This window comes from Arachis hypogaea, chromosome 6 (assembly GCF_003086295.3).
Source record: "Arachis hypogaea cultivar Tifrunner chromosome 6, arahy.Tifrunner.gnm2.J5K5, whole genome shotgun sequence".
Taxonomy (NCBI): Eukaryota; Viridiplantae; Streptophyta; class Magnoliopsida; order Fabales; family Fabaceae; genus Arachis; species Arachis hypogaea.
The window spans coordinates 5,681,854-5,697,248 of NC_092041.1; positions in this window are offsets into that span (position 1 = coordinate 5,681,854).

Genomic DNA, 15,395 nt, shown 5'->3' on the forward strand with positions numbered 1-15,395 from the left:
AGTGGCGGAACTTAAAACAAAATTTTGGGGCCACATAGAAGATAATTGTCAAAATGCTTTTGATATGGACCCATTTAAGATAAGTTTGTCTAATCTAATCTCTCTGGTTTGGGTGATATTGCCAAATTTAAAGCCGTTTTTTAGGGTCTCGTTCTAACAAATTAAGGTAACTTTTTGAACTTTTAAAGGTTGCATCTTACTTTTTTCGTGATTCATTAAAGTAGAAGAATTATCTACAGGTATTGATACTGTACAAATTATATGTTTTTTTTTCTTAAATATTAGTCTTTCTCTTAAAAAATGCATCAATTCTTTGATTTTTTATTATTATTTTATATAAAAATTTAAATATATATCCTATAGAATATTTAAAGAAGAAGTTAGAAGGATAAATATTAAAATTTATAATATTTATTGAATTTTTTTATCAATTTATATAAATACAATAATATTATTACTTATTGAATATTTTATTATTTTTTAGTATATAAAAAATTAAATTAAATAAATAGTAAAATATAAAATAATATTAAATTAAATAAATAAAAAATATCTAATTTTTTATATGTAAACTTAAAGATAGAAAAAGTGTTATTTATTGAATTTATTGAGTACTTTAAATTATAATAAAATATTTAAATTAATTGAATTATTTTTTATCTTTTAAAAAAATACTACTAATTTTTTTATAAAAAATTTGGGAGGATCATGACCATTTCTTGTCTGAACTAAGTTCCGCCACTGTACACAAGTATTGAAACTGTAGCAAGTGTTCTCAATCATACTCATAGGAACAAGCGGCAGAAGAACACAAACCTTGCCATCCACATCCAAAGACTCTAGACTGCAAAAATTTTGGCCATCATATGAAATAGCCACAGGCTCATAGATGCAATTTAAGAGCAGGGATATTGGTATTGGTTGCTCTGCTGTTCTTTTGAAATACTGGTAGATGTAGCGCTCATTATTATCTATCTCACAAGACTTAGCATGCTCAATAATCTTCTCCCAACACCTCCCCCAAATGTTGCAATTTTTCTAATTCCACAAGGAGAAATTTACATCAGATTAGCATATACATGTAAATATAACTAGGGCAACTCTGTGGTGGCAATGTATAAGGTAATTTTAGAGCCTCTTTGGGAAGTAGTAGAAGCTTTTTTTTTTTTTAATTTTGGATTATAAAAGTTATCATCTGCGTGTTTGGTACCATTTTAAAAAAAGTTTTTAATTTTTTGAAAAAGTTAATTTATTTATCTAAACATTACAACTTTAAAATAAGTATTTTTATAACTAAAAATCCAAATACAAAATAACTTATTTATAAACTATTATTAATAAAAGTCATTATACTTTAAGTTTTTTTTTTTAAAATAACTCATTTAAGTTATTTACTTAGACGGGAGTGGCCAAAGAATGACTTTTGGTTGACCTTCCCATAACCTTGACACACGTGGGTTATTGGAATGAGTTGCTGAATGGGTTATCAAAGCAAGTTTAAAGTTCAGCACAGTAATTATTTTGGGTTTACCGCTAGGACATTTAAGGAATTTCAAGATAAAAAAGAATGGGTTGAGATGGACCGCAGAGATCCAATCAGTCAAAAACCGAAAAGGATGGGCCGTTGGGATGTTCACCGTTAAAAAAAAGAAACATAGCTAAATGGAAAAAAGGGTAGAGAGCAAAAATATAGATTCACTTGCAATAAGTCCGAAAAAAATGAAACTCAATTATTATTATTATTATTATTTTAAAATTTATATTCAATTTTATTATTATTGTTATAACTTAATAATTAAAATGTATAACATAATTTTCTCTTGTTAAAATTTAGATGGCATATTTTTTTTTCAACTTAATAAATTTCGTTGTTGCGTTATCTCATTTACTTTACGATTTAGTATAGATTTATTTATTTAAAATACCTCTTTTTTGTTAAAAAAAATTATTTGCCTATTATTTTTATCAGATGACATAAAGTCATTTTAAATAATTTATATTAATCATTTATCCTTTTGATGATTTGGAGAAAAGAAAAGCATCACATTGTAGATAATTAAAGTGGAGACTAAATTTTTTAATGCAAGAATAAAATTATAAAATATAATTATTTATTGTCCTATTTTATAGACATTCTGAAAATAGAAAAATGAAAAAACAATTAAAATTATAAAGAAAATTAAATCTTTATATTTTTCGAGAAGATAAAATAATTGAAATACATTAAGCAATTTAATTTATTAATTTAATGACTGCCTTGTCTTTTTTTTTATTTGGGTTAAGGTTCACAAAAGTAGACCGAACCCGCAGAATTCGACCCATACCTCTGACTTGGATCCCACCCACTCCAACTTAAACCTTCACCCTCCGATAGTAACATATACAAGTTTTATGAATGTTGAAGAAGATGATGTTTTTTGTAGACTCTCTACACGCTGTCGTGGAAGCTTCGTCGAAACATATCTCGTTGATGTCTCTGTGCCGTAATTGTCAAAACCGAACCGATCATCTAACCGGTTAAACTACTGAATCACTAGTGTAATCAGTGACTAACTGATTGAACTGATTGATCCGATTATACGGAAATAAAAAAATATAATAATAAAAAATAATTCTAAAATAATACAAAATAGTGATAATAAGTATTTCATTATTTCTACTCTGTCAAAAATAATTTTATTTTAATTTTATGTTTAAATAAGTATTATTTTCACATTTCAATAGTATATTAATTACTTTATATGTATTATGCTATTATATATTACAAGTATTTATTAAAGAAATATTATTAATAGATATTATATAATTACGAAAATAAAAAGTGAGAGAGTGTATGATTATTGTTTAAAAAAATATAATTAATTTAAATAATGAGTAACTAACTAAATTTAAAATAAATTAATTAGAAGTAAATTATTTGATGAAGGATATCTATACATATTATAATTTGCATATATATTAACAAGCATGATAGCCTGGTGGCTATTCATTGCCCCTTTCTTTGAGGAGAAGGATTTAAGTATGCAGAGTCACAATGTCCACATACTATTCTTTTCTAGAACTATTATTTATAAGGAAAAGTATATGAAACCAACTCCAAATCAGCCAAAAAATGGAATAACTTAATTAATTATAAATATAGTAATTAGTTTCATTTATTTATGATTTAAAATATTGGTTATTAAATGTTTCATCACATTCAAATTAGGAAGAGATACGTTCAGTATTATTGGAACGTGAATCACGGAAACTGATTCAATTAACTTTCGTCTTTTCACCCTCTTTCTATCTCCAAATGTCTAAAACATGATAAATCAGAAAACAGATTCAGAACCATCTAATTTACAAAAAAAAAGTAATATCTTAATGTCTAGCATAAACACCATCCACGTAGAGGTTTTGAATTCATCCAGAGGCATTTGATTGATTTTTTGCTGGAACCATCTTGGTTCCCTAGCATTATTGTATTTTTAATTATATTCTTTCATTGGATCGTATACTATTATATTTTAGACTTTGTCTTTGGTGGGAAAAGTATTTTCCATACCTTAATGGACCTAGTGAAAAGATGCTAATTCAATAGCTAGGATTGTATCTATACAACAAGTGTTAGAAATTCTATGCTTGACCCAAAATTGAATGAATTTGCAGACCAGTTCAATATGGTTTAGTTGGACCAATTATTTACAGACTTTTTTTTTAAATGAATTTTTTTTATCAAATATATTTTTTTTTGTAACATGGACTTAAAATAATGTAATACAAATCTGTACTCCCAAAAAAATGCCTAATTTACTACCCATATCTTAATGATCAAACACTACATATTTTAATGAAACACATATTATCCTGTACAATTTTATCTTTCATATTGACATATTTTTTTTTCCTGGAAAAATTTGAAGGAAATTAAAAACAGTTTATAGTAAATTCTAAGTGATTTAATTTATCATTTTTAATAGGAACAATAATACATTTTATAAAAAAAATTAGAATAATAAATAATACACAAAAATTACAATAATAAATTTTACAAAATCAAATAAAAAATATTCTATAATTGTTTTAATATTCTCAAAAAAAAATTATTTAGTATTATTTTGGAAGATAACATTTTATTACTCATAACTCTATCGTTATGTATGATCACTTCCCAATGAGCTTGTATGAATCATCCTCAAATGTAAAGCTGTACTACTGCTTATCCTAACCCACAAGCGTGATTTTTCTTATTATAGGTATTTCAGTTTGTGACTGATTACAGCAGGATGCGCCTTGCAATCGACATGGTTTTAAAGTATCAGAACGATAACAAAATGGAAACCGTTGAAGCAGCACTAAATTACTGGAGGAGTTTCACTAGTGCTCCATGATAGTAATCCGGAAGCCGTACTTTACCGCTGAATCTGTTTCTTTTGTTTCAGGCATACAAACTTTTGTACCGTTCAAGAACTTTTTTAGTTGTTCTATTTTATAAGGTCATTAGTGTAACTAATATAGAAGTGAAAACTGATATGTTTGTGCTTCAGCATATGTGATGTTTAATATGTAATGTGGATTTGATGCTATCGGACATGGTTATTTTGAATGGCTTGTAAGCTTTAATTTACAACATTGTTGCATAGCCTTTAGTAATGGTTAGAGAATACGGATTGAGTGGCATACTTTTGTTGGTGTGCCTTCAGAAAAGGTTGTCCAATAACTTTGGTGTATACTTGTATACAAAGACTATAACTTTCAGATGAAGTTTCTTACGGTCATCAGCAGCACCTTTTATGTTCACAGATTCAACATTTTCTAGCAACCTCTGTCATGGCAGTGTTGTATGATTCCGTGCATTGCGCGGCTGTAAAACACAGCGATAGGCAGGCACTTCACAATGCACCGTATCTAACACGAAATTTATCCGTGGGATTGACTGAGGCATGCTGACTACTACTATCGGCGACCTTGGCATCTTTGCACCACCTGCGTAGGACCAATCAGCTCGGCAATTCTTCTTTCTCTAGCTCTTTCAGGACACAAAATATATGATTGCAAGATATCCCTAATCTCTCCCACAACTTACAAGAACACTCATACTTATCACAACTTCTATCTACGAAAACCGAGTACACATGATGGGGCTTTTGATACTTTCGGAACATGAACTTCTCGGTGCTACCGATACTATCCCTGTGCAACACTAACAATGCCCCAACTCCCTCAATCTGTTTTTGCACCTCATAGAATATTTTTCTCGTGTAGAACTTGCTCACAGATCTTTCCAATGTTTCAAGAGCCGTTGTCAACACTGGATTCGAGTAAAGAGTCTTGTAATCTGCAATGAACTCGTTATTCTGATAATCCTTAACTACTTGATCCAGGTTCTCAACAAACTCAAGTAAGCAATTCTCGGACTTGATAAATTTCTTAAGTGATGAATTAATATCCTCGCACCGAGACGTGGTTCGTATGCCGGCACAAAACTTCTCACACAAATAAGCATTTGCCCACATCTCTCTCTTTTCGTATGTCTTTGAGACCTAATCGTTGTCCTCTAAACCGAATGACGTGATCATCTCCACCCAATACCTGTCAAACTCTTCCATATCAAAGTAACCATACACAATAGTCTTAAATGCAGCACAAAAATCTTTGTCCTTGATATTAACAACTGCATTTCGAGCAAGATGCTAGGTGCATAGTCTATGTGTCCCACTAGGGAATTCACATCTAATGGCCTCTCACATGGATTCATCGCCATCTGTGACAACGACTTTCGGCTTCTTGTGCCTCATTACCTCCAAGAAGCTACTTAACAACCATTTGTAGGACAGAATCTTCTCGTCCTCTAGCAAACTAAACCAAAAAATAATTGTTTGTCTGTGATGGTTGGTGCCTGAAAATATCACAAGAGGTTTGTTATATAAGTTTTTTCTGTACGTCGAGTCAAATGCTAACACATCACCAAAGCATTCATAGTCATGCTGCATGTTACCATCTGACCAAAATAGGTGCCCAAGGTGCTTCTCAGTGCAATAGGAGTACTGGACAACTGCCATCGGATCCAACTCATCCTTGCCCTTCAAGTAGCATATTGCTGCGGATGCATCTCCCTCGACAATCCTAGATTGCCTAACTCCATCCATATAATTATATAAGTCCTTACTTATGAAGTAAAGATTCCGATATCCACCACACATGTGGGCAAAGAAGCCCATTATTTGAGTTGTTTTGAACCCAATTCTTGCATGCTATATATATGCGCTTTGTGCCCTTCTGGGATCTTCCTATGTGGAGCCATGACATTAGTGAACTCTTGGGGTGCCAATTTGTGATTATGTTCCTCGACCAATATTTTCGTCCGCCATTTTTCACAATTTTTGTCCAGAAACACCACAAGCTTGGCATTGCAATTCGTTCTCGTCTCCGGTTTATATGTCCTTTTTCTATCAACTCGCTTGTAATGCTTCTTTTCACGCAGTCCTTGGCGATTGTAGTAGAAAAACTTCCTAACAATATTCCCCTCCTCGTCTTTAATATAATCTCCCTTCCGCACTGAAAAACCCATACCCTTTGCATATGCAACATAGCTTGCATACGCATCTCCAATCCCATTAAATTCTGCAGATAACAACACGGAAGCAATCACAAGGTCTAGACAGCTGAATTGTTTATCCATGACATTCTCGGAGTTTGCATGATCCTCTGCGGCAGCATGCATATCGCTTCCACCACCATCCCTGCCTTCGTATTCACTGTCGGCATGGCCACTATCTCCTTCCTTAGTCAACGGTTCCTCCAACCCGTTCAAGTCATCCCCATCTCCTGAATCGGTGCTCTAACCATCAGTCCAATGGCCTGACAACTCTGACGTGTTGCCATCATCCAAATCCGACTCACTATCAGACATCCCTGGATTTAAAAAAAATTCATTGAAGAACAAAGCATGTCGTACACATTGTCGCTTATGGAATTAACTTAAATGGAGAAAATTGCTATACAAATTGGCATTAAGCGAAGTCCATAGTCATCAGTCAATAGTCTATCACAATTTTTGGTCTAAATAAATTGGTTGACTCATTGGTTTCTAACATTACAAAGACAAATTTTTTATTTTTGGGTTAAGGTTGACCAGAAGAGAATTGCTATAAGAATATATCAAATTCAGTTTAACCACAATCATTTATACTAAACGCACATAGTTTTGTTTTCAAAAGTATAAGTTTGGTCATTTGATTTTACAGCATGGGGACCTCCAGACTATGACAACGGTTAAATATTCTATTAAGTTTATTATTTTTGGTAAAGTCATAAGGATCTGCTTTTGTTCCAATCACAAGGAGCCTCTAGTAAATAATTTTTCTGGTGGTCGATAACAGGGTTCATCTTGTTCCTAAGCATCATAATAGAGGTATTTATTTACTTTCGAAAATTCAATTTAACCAACTCTGTGCATTTTTTTGGGAAACAAAATCGGTATATCCTATGCCTAACACAGTAGATTAACAACCATCTCAACAAATTCAGCACAATTGCATATTCCTCCGATATAGAACAAAGACAAAAAATTAAACTCACCAATATAAGAGCACAGAATAGGAATGAACAGGAGCCAAATTCCACTGTTTCCGAAGAGCAACGACGCAACCCAGGAGAGACGAGGGACACCAGGCGAGTCAGAGATCCAGAACCAGCCTCCAGAGTTCAAGAGTTTCACCATTGAGAGAGATCGAAAATGCACTTTAAAGGAAACAGAAGAGAGGCAATAATGACGCGAACCCTACCGTTCCCCTATTCTTCTGCTATTCCCCGTTGAATCGCCGGCATAGATTCCAATCGCCTCTTTGGGGATGGCACGCAACCACTTCCTGCAACACAGTTTGCATAGCTTTAAGATGAACCCTAATTTCTTTAACTTGCTTAAAGGTCTGCTAATTTAATTTTAAAATTTGGGAAATTTTTTAAATTTTCTTATTGATTTCTATTTTAATTCCCTCCTGTTTCAAGTATTTTGAAATTCGAAAAAATGACCCTCAGAGTCTACAATTACTAATCGCTTACATTTCCTACTTACCCGTGTTTACTCATATTTAACGTGACTCATTAACCAAACTAATTATTTCCATGGTCAAACTCATATGGGAGTTAGTCAACATTCATTCCATGTGTCAAGCTTCAATTTGGCTACATATTTATTAACCACCTTGTCCACCCAAATAAATTGGCCACACAGAAGTCACCATATAACTAACTGCAAAATTACATGCCTATACCTGTCTTAGTGAAGCTTGGTCAGTTGTGTGGCGACGCAACAGATCCTTGACAGTTTTAATTCCGTCGTCTGACAACTGCCTGCAGATCCGACCATATTTGGAGATCTTATGCAGACAACTCACCTTGTCATCCAATGAAGGACGATCCGGTTTCTGATTTGCTAAAATAATCACAACAATATGTATTGTAAGTAAACGACCAATGGACACCCAAAATCACTTGAAAAAGAATTAAAAAGACTATGCACTCACCGACTCCTCGCTTATCCTTCACCCTTATAGGCTCACTTCTTCCTTCTTTGATGAATTCGAATGCAGTACTCTAACTCCAGCAAGAGTTATCAGTAAACTCAACAATCTTGAAAAAGCCAACTCCATTTTCCATGGTAATAACCGTCTCTCCCTTGAGCAATGGTCCTTTTCCCTGTCTTGGACTTTCTATGTTGCAATTGAATTCCTCAGCAGTCCAATCCTCACTTTCAAAGTCACCCCTCAGGACACATAGCTGGACCTTCAAGGAGGGTCAATCTCCCATGGTGACCTTGGAGTGCAGAACTGTGGCATCGCACAATGCAACTTGGAGCGTGGAACTGTCCTCCGCTCTGATGTTGATGTGTGTGAAAATGGTTGAAGGCAACCCTTTCATCAGACATAACTGCAATGATCTGCCTCCACCTGCTGCTGGACTAGTCTTCCGCTTGACCAAAAATCCATGACTGAATTTCAATCACAAAAACAATGTCTCTAATTAAAATGTATGTTTCTGTGTATAAGACATGTTGGATCCAAAGCGGTTACCGCAATTTTATTTTCTTTTCTTTAGATTAGTGATACGCGCGTAATCCAACGACACATGTGTACACAAACATAGTTGGAATGGAAACAAACCATGGGGAAGATAGCGAACGGTGCAGCATAGGTGGAATCATCTGTTCTAGCATAGGCGGAATCACCTTTTTTAACATAGGTGGAATTTCCTGTTCTAGCATTGGTGGAATTACCTGTTCTAACTGGTTTAAGAAAACAAAGAACAATCAATTCTCTTGTTCTTTCTCAAAAGCTTAAGGTTAAGTTTCTTAATATGAACAAATACTCACCACTCTCTTAAATTTAGATTCCCGGAGTAACGCCATGTCATTGGTGGAAGTAATACCGAAAGCAGTGCTACAAGTAAGCAAAGCAAAACGCGAAAACATGAGAAAAGTGACAAAGACGATCAGAGAGGTGTGAAGTGCATAAAAGTCAAGAGAGGTACCGGGTGTGTGGCAGTGCTTTTCGTTTACAAAGAGAGACTTGAAGGTCTCTGTCATCATTCACTGATGCTTTCTAAACGCAACTTAAAAACAAACAAACGAACAAGCTAGTTCTACACTTGTTGTACGTAGTAGTAAACAATTTCACTCAAGTAGTCTTGGTTTCAAAACTAGTTACAAGAAAGAAACAAACTGAAAAATTTCAAGCTCAAATCCAGAAAATCTAAACTGTGGTAATCACACAACTACTTTCGTTTTCAGTTGCTTTTATATATGTGTGAAAATGGACAAATGGTTTTAGTGGCAGTCAGGTAGTTTTAGAGAGAATGAAATGAGAGAGTGAATTGCTTAACCAGTTGAAGTGAATGATGGAGGAGCCATGCTTATATAGTGTGCAGGGGTTTAAGTTAAAAACTATTCATCTAACTAACTCTACTTAGTTACTGTTACGATGGGTAACCGGAGATTAATGGACTGGACTGTATTTGGCCGGCCCAATCGTCTGCGGATGGTAGCCTCCGAGCAGGTTTGTGCGCTGGAGCCTCCTTCCGACTTGTGTACGTGAGTGAATGGGGGGTGGTACCTGCAAAGACACTCCGATGCTTAAGTTAGCAAGGGTGTGAGCAGGTTTAGAATGTATTGGGCTTAGAGATACCTGAAGAGTATCAGTGTATTTATAGTGGTGAGCCAATAACCACCGCTGAAGTAGTGCCACCCTTTTAGGGTGATAACCGTCCCTTTATCTTAGGGAGGTTAAGATATGGCTCCTGGAAGTGGTTAGAGAGATTTTAGGGGCAGTTACTCATTTGATCTGCCAACTATTCTCCGTCCCGACTTCTTTAGAGCAAATCGTAGTCAAGACCGACTTCTCAGTACGAAGGTCGGTGCTCAGCAAGGCTCAGTCCTTTGAACTAGGCCTTTTGTTTGGACCTGGGCCTTTATTATTGGGCCAGGGTATGAACAGTGCCCCTATTCGAGCCCGAGATCTCTTTAAGACTTGGGTTCGAGTATTTTACTCGGGTTCGTAGCCGACTTTCTTAGAGGAGACGAGGGTTTTTAAACCGACGTGATTTTTGCGACCTTTTGTTTCTGACAGTTACGTCTATTCAAGCGTCGCGTCCGTTAGGGATGCGCCTAGGGATTGATGGCTTTGGTAACGGTGCACTCTTATTAATGACTACCCCGTTTTTACCATTATGCCCCTAGAGTATTTATAAATACGTTTCCCTCTCTTTCATTATTTTCTTTCTGCGATTTTTCTAATTTTTCTCTTCGTTCGTTCTTCATTCGTTCGTGCCACACTTCTGCGCCTCGAAGCTTTTACTTTCTGCAACCCTCATCTTCAGATAAAGGTCAGTTTCTTTTTCTCTTTCATATTTTTCGTATGCCTTTATTTTGTAGATAAGTAGGTTTGTAGACTTCTGCTTGGTTCCTCTTTCTCCCCTCTAGAGACCTTGTTTTTGATTTTTTCTTTTCTTTTTCCCTTTGTAGGTTTCCTCGTCTTCTTTAAGAAAAGAAAATGGCCTCCGTAGATTGGGTTGATGTTACTGTCCTAGGGGAGGAGCCGTTGGTTGATGTTGAGTTTATTACCCATCTTCGTACTCATCACCGGCACTGTACCTCGGATGAGGATGAGCCTAAGTATGAATTGCTTATCCCAAGTCCAGAGGACCGAGTTTGCCATGGGAGGGCCAACGGAACCGCCCCTCATTTCTTCTTTATGTATGAATGCATGATCACCCGTTTGGGTGTTTTTCTACCTTTTTCAGATTTTGAGATGTCTGTTTTGCAACACTGTCAGGTTGCCCCTACCCAGCTTCACCCAACTCTTGGGATTTTTTGAAAATTTATCAATTTATTAGCCATGCTTTGGAGTTCCCGACCTCTCTGAAAATCTTTTTCCATCTTTTTCCATATGACCAAGCCCTTCAGTGGGCTAAACAATAAACAACAATGGGTTTCCTTCCGAGCCATACAAGGTCGGAGAATCTTCACCCTTTTTGACGAATCCTTCCACGACTTTAAAAATTATTTTTTCAAAGTGCAAGCTGTAGAGGGTCACCACCCCTTTTTCCTGGATGATAATTCTTCTCCTCGCTTTCCTTTATACTGGCTGGAGGCCTCCCCTTGTGAGAAATATGGTCTGGATGACCTGGATGAAGTAGAGGCCGCCATTGTGGGGTTCCTCCGAGAAGTGTGGGGGAGGGCCCCATATTTGGACACTAAAAAGTTTCTCCAAGGGTCTTCGACCTTTATCCAAGCACAGCTAGGTAGCTTTCATTTGTTTGTTAGATTCCTGACTCGTTAACTGAACTTTCTGACTTGTTTAATTCATTAGCTATTGTTTTATTTTTCAGAAATGGTGAAGACGAATGCTCAGAAATCTTACCAGAGAGTCCAGGAGGCCAAAGCAAAGTCTCGCGCCAGGACTGGTGGTACCAGAGTTATCTCTCTTCCTCCTCCTCCTCGGAACGTTGGGACCCTCTCCAAGCCCATTGTGATTTCTTCTTCAGCTTCCTCTCAACCGCCCCCCGTCGTCCGACCCTCCCCTGAGCCAGAGAAGAAGAAGCGCAAGACCTTAGAGTCTGGCTCTTCTGGTGAGGTTAAGGCGGATGCTCTTGCATTCGTCCAAAAGAACATCTACCCCCATGCTCGTATAAGCATGGATGATGTGTCTGTTCGGAGCCACCTTACCACTATGGTTGAGGAGAGTCTCAAGGCGGCGGGGGTTTGCAGCAAACTCTTGGATATTTTTGAGAAGGCTCCTCTCAGCTCTTTAGGGATGACCTCAAGGGTCGAGGAGCTGGAAGGAAGGCTTCGCTCATACCAAGAGCATGAGAGGGAGTTGAAGGAGGAAGTCGCCAAGCTGAAGGAGGAGAGAGATGTCCTCCGGGAGAAGGGGAAGGTTTTACAAGCCCAATGCAACATGGAGGTGGATTTGAGGAAAGCAGCGCAGGCCAGCTATCAAAGTTTATTCAATGATCTTGTGTCTGTAAAGAATGATCTGCTGAATTCTCGGAAGGCATACGATGAGTTGGAGGACTCTATTGCTAATGGCGCCGAGGAGTCTTGGAGGATCTTCCTGGAGCAAGTCAGAGTTATTGCTCCCGACTTGGATCTTTCTCCTTTACATCCTGACAAAGTTGTTATTGACGAAGCCATAGTTGATCCCCCTGTCCCTGTGATCGTTTCTGAATCAGAGTTGAAGACTCGAGGGCAGAGGATCATTGAGTCTCCTCCTCATGGAAAGGATGTTCCGAGTTCTTCAGCAGTTCCTCCTATTTCCTCTTCATCTCCTATGGATGCCTCTCTTCGCGGTCCTGGTGGCACTCCTCCTGACTCCGGTGGTGGTGATCTGTCTACTCCTCTTCCTAAAAAATGATTTGTGGGCTATTTGGGGGCCCGGCCTGTGGGTCCCCCATTTTTTAACTCTTTTATTTGCTTTTGGTTACGTTTGAACAATTTTTTGGCCCCTTAAGGTCGTTAAAAAAATACTGTATAATGCCCCTTTTTTTAATAAGGGTTTTAAGTTAAACAATAATTAAATGCCCTTTTTTGGATAAGGGTTTAAGTTACCTTTAGCGTGCCTATTTTTCTGCTTGTGATTCTTTTTGAATTTTCTTTGACCTTTCCTTGAATTTGCTTGTCCTTCTGAACCTTTTTCAATCTTCAGGACAGGCTTATAATCTTTCCTTGGGTTTTTTTCCTATCTCTTTTGATATTCTTAATACTCAATTTTGTTCCATTGAGTTTTCATGACTTAGGTTATTCTTGTGATACGTTTTAATCTACTCGGTTCTTTCCTCGACTTGTGAGTCGGGGTTTAGTACCGAGTTTCTTACGATCAACTTCTATAACCTCTTTACACTGACTTGTACCTCGTCGTTTTATCCTGACGACCATCTAGGTCGGTTCATGGGATTTTTACGTTTTGTCGAGCTTAAGTCGGCGCGTTTCGTAGAAAGGTAGGAAAAACAATAAAGAATTTATAAGAGATATTAAGAAAAAATCTTTTATTCATTGGGACGGGTACTTTTATTACTACTAAGGGTTTTATGATCTTTTTTCCCTTAGCCCCTACTATGATGCCTCGTTAAAAACCCTTCTTCAGAAAAAACCCTTTAACTTTTGGGAAAAAATCATGAAGCTGGGAAAAGAGTACATCAGGGAGTAGGGTTCGCTTTTAACTATAGTACATTTTCAAGTTACAAGCATGCCATGACCTTGGTAACTCTGTGCCGTTTAGGTTGGTCACCTTATAATAGCCTTTTCTTAAGACCTCATTGATCTTATATGGTCCCTTCCAATTTGCAGCGAGCTTTCCTTCTCCCGATTTGTTGACTCCAATGTCGTTTCTGATTAAGACCAAGTCATTCGGGGCAAATGTTCTTCGAATGTCTTTTTTGTTGTACCTTGTAGTCATCCTTTGCTTCAATGCTGCTTCTCTTATCTGGGCATCTTCTCGGACTTCGGGGAGCAAGTCGAGCTCCTCTTTGTGCCCCTGTATGTTTCCGATTTCGTCATGGAGAATTACCCTTGGGCTTTATTCATTGATTTCTATTGGTATCATTGCTTCTACGCTATAGACTAGTCGGAAGGGCGTTTCTCCAGTGGCGGATTGGGGTGTTGTCCTGTAAGCCCATAGCACTTGGGGGAGCTCTTCAGCCCAAGCTCCTTTTGCTTCTTGTAATCTTTTCTTTAGCCCTACCAGTATGACTTTGTTGGCTGCCTCGGCTTGCCCATTGGCTTGCGGGTGTTCCACCGAGGTGAACTGGTGTTTGGTTCTCATACTGGCTACTAAGCTTCTAAAGGTAGAGTCGGTGAATTGGGTTCCATTATCTGTAGTAATGGAGTAAGGTATCCCATATCTTGTGATGATATTTTTGTAGAGGAACCTCCGACTTCTTTGAGCGGTGATGGTGGCCAATGGTTCTGCTTCTATCCACTTTGTGAAGTAATCTATTCCCACGATCAGGTATTTGACTTGTCCTGGCGCTTGGGGAAAAGGACCTAACAAATCCATTCCCCATTTTGCAAAGGGCCATGGAGAAGTGATACTGATGAGCTCTTCTGGTGGAGCCACGTGGAAATTTGCATGCATCTGACATGGTTGACACTTTTTCACAAATTCTGTGGCATCTTTCTGCAAGGTCGGCCAGTAGAATCCAGCTCGGATTACTTTCCTGGCTAGTGACCTTGCTCCGAGATGGTTTCCGCAGATCCCACCATGTACTTCCTCCAATACCTCGTCAGTTCTTGAGGTCGGTACACACTTTAATAATGGTGTCGATATCCCCCTTCTATAGAGAATATTTCTCACCAAGGTGTAGTGTTGTGCTTCCCTTCGGATCTTTTTAGCTTCTTTCTCCTCTTTAGAGAGGATGTCGAATTTCATGTATTCGATCAAGGGGTTCATCCATCCGAGGTTTAAACCGACCACCTCAAGTACTTCTTGTTTGTCTTCTATTTTTACTACTGAGGGTTCCTGGAGGGCTTCTTGGATCAGGCTTCTGTTGTTCCCTCCTGGTTTGGCACTTGCTAACTTGGATAGGGCGTCTGCTCTGCTGTTTAAATCCCGAGTTATGTGTTTAACCTCGGTTTCTGCAAAACGCCCAAGGTGCTCCAGAGTTTTCTCCAAGTACCTCTTCATATTTAGGTTCTTTGCCTGATACTCTCCGCTTATTTGGGAGGTCACCACTTGTGAGTCGCTGTATATCATCACCTTTGTAGCACCGACTTCTTCTGTCAGCTTTAATCCAGCAATCAAGGCTTCATACTCTGCCTGATTATTTGAAGCTGGGAATTCAAATTTTAGGGAAACCTCTATCTGAGTTCCCCTTTCATCTACCAATATTATACCTGCACCACTTCCTGTTTTATTTGA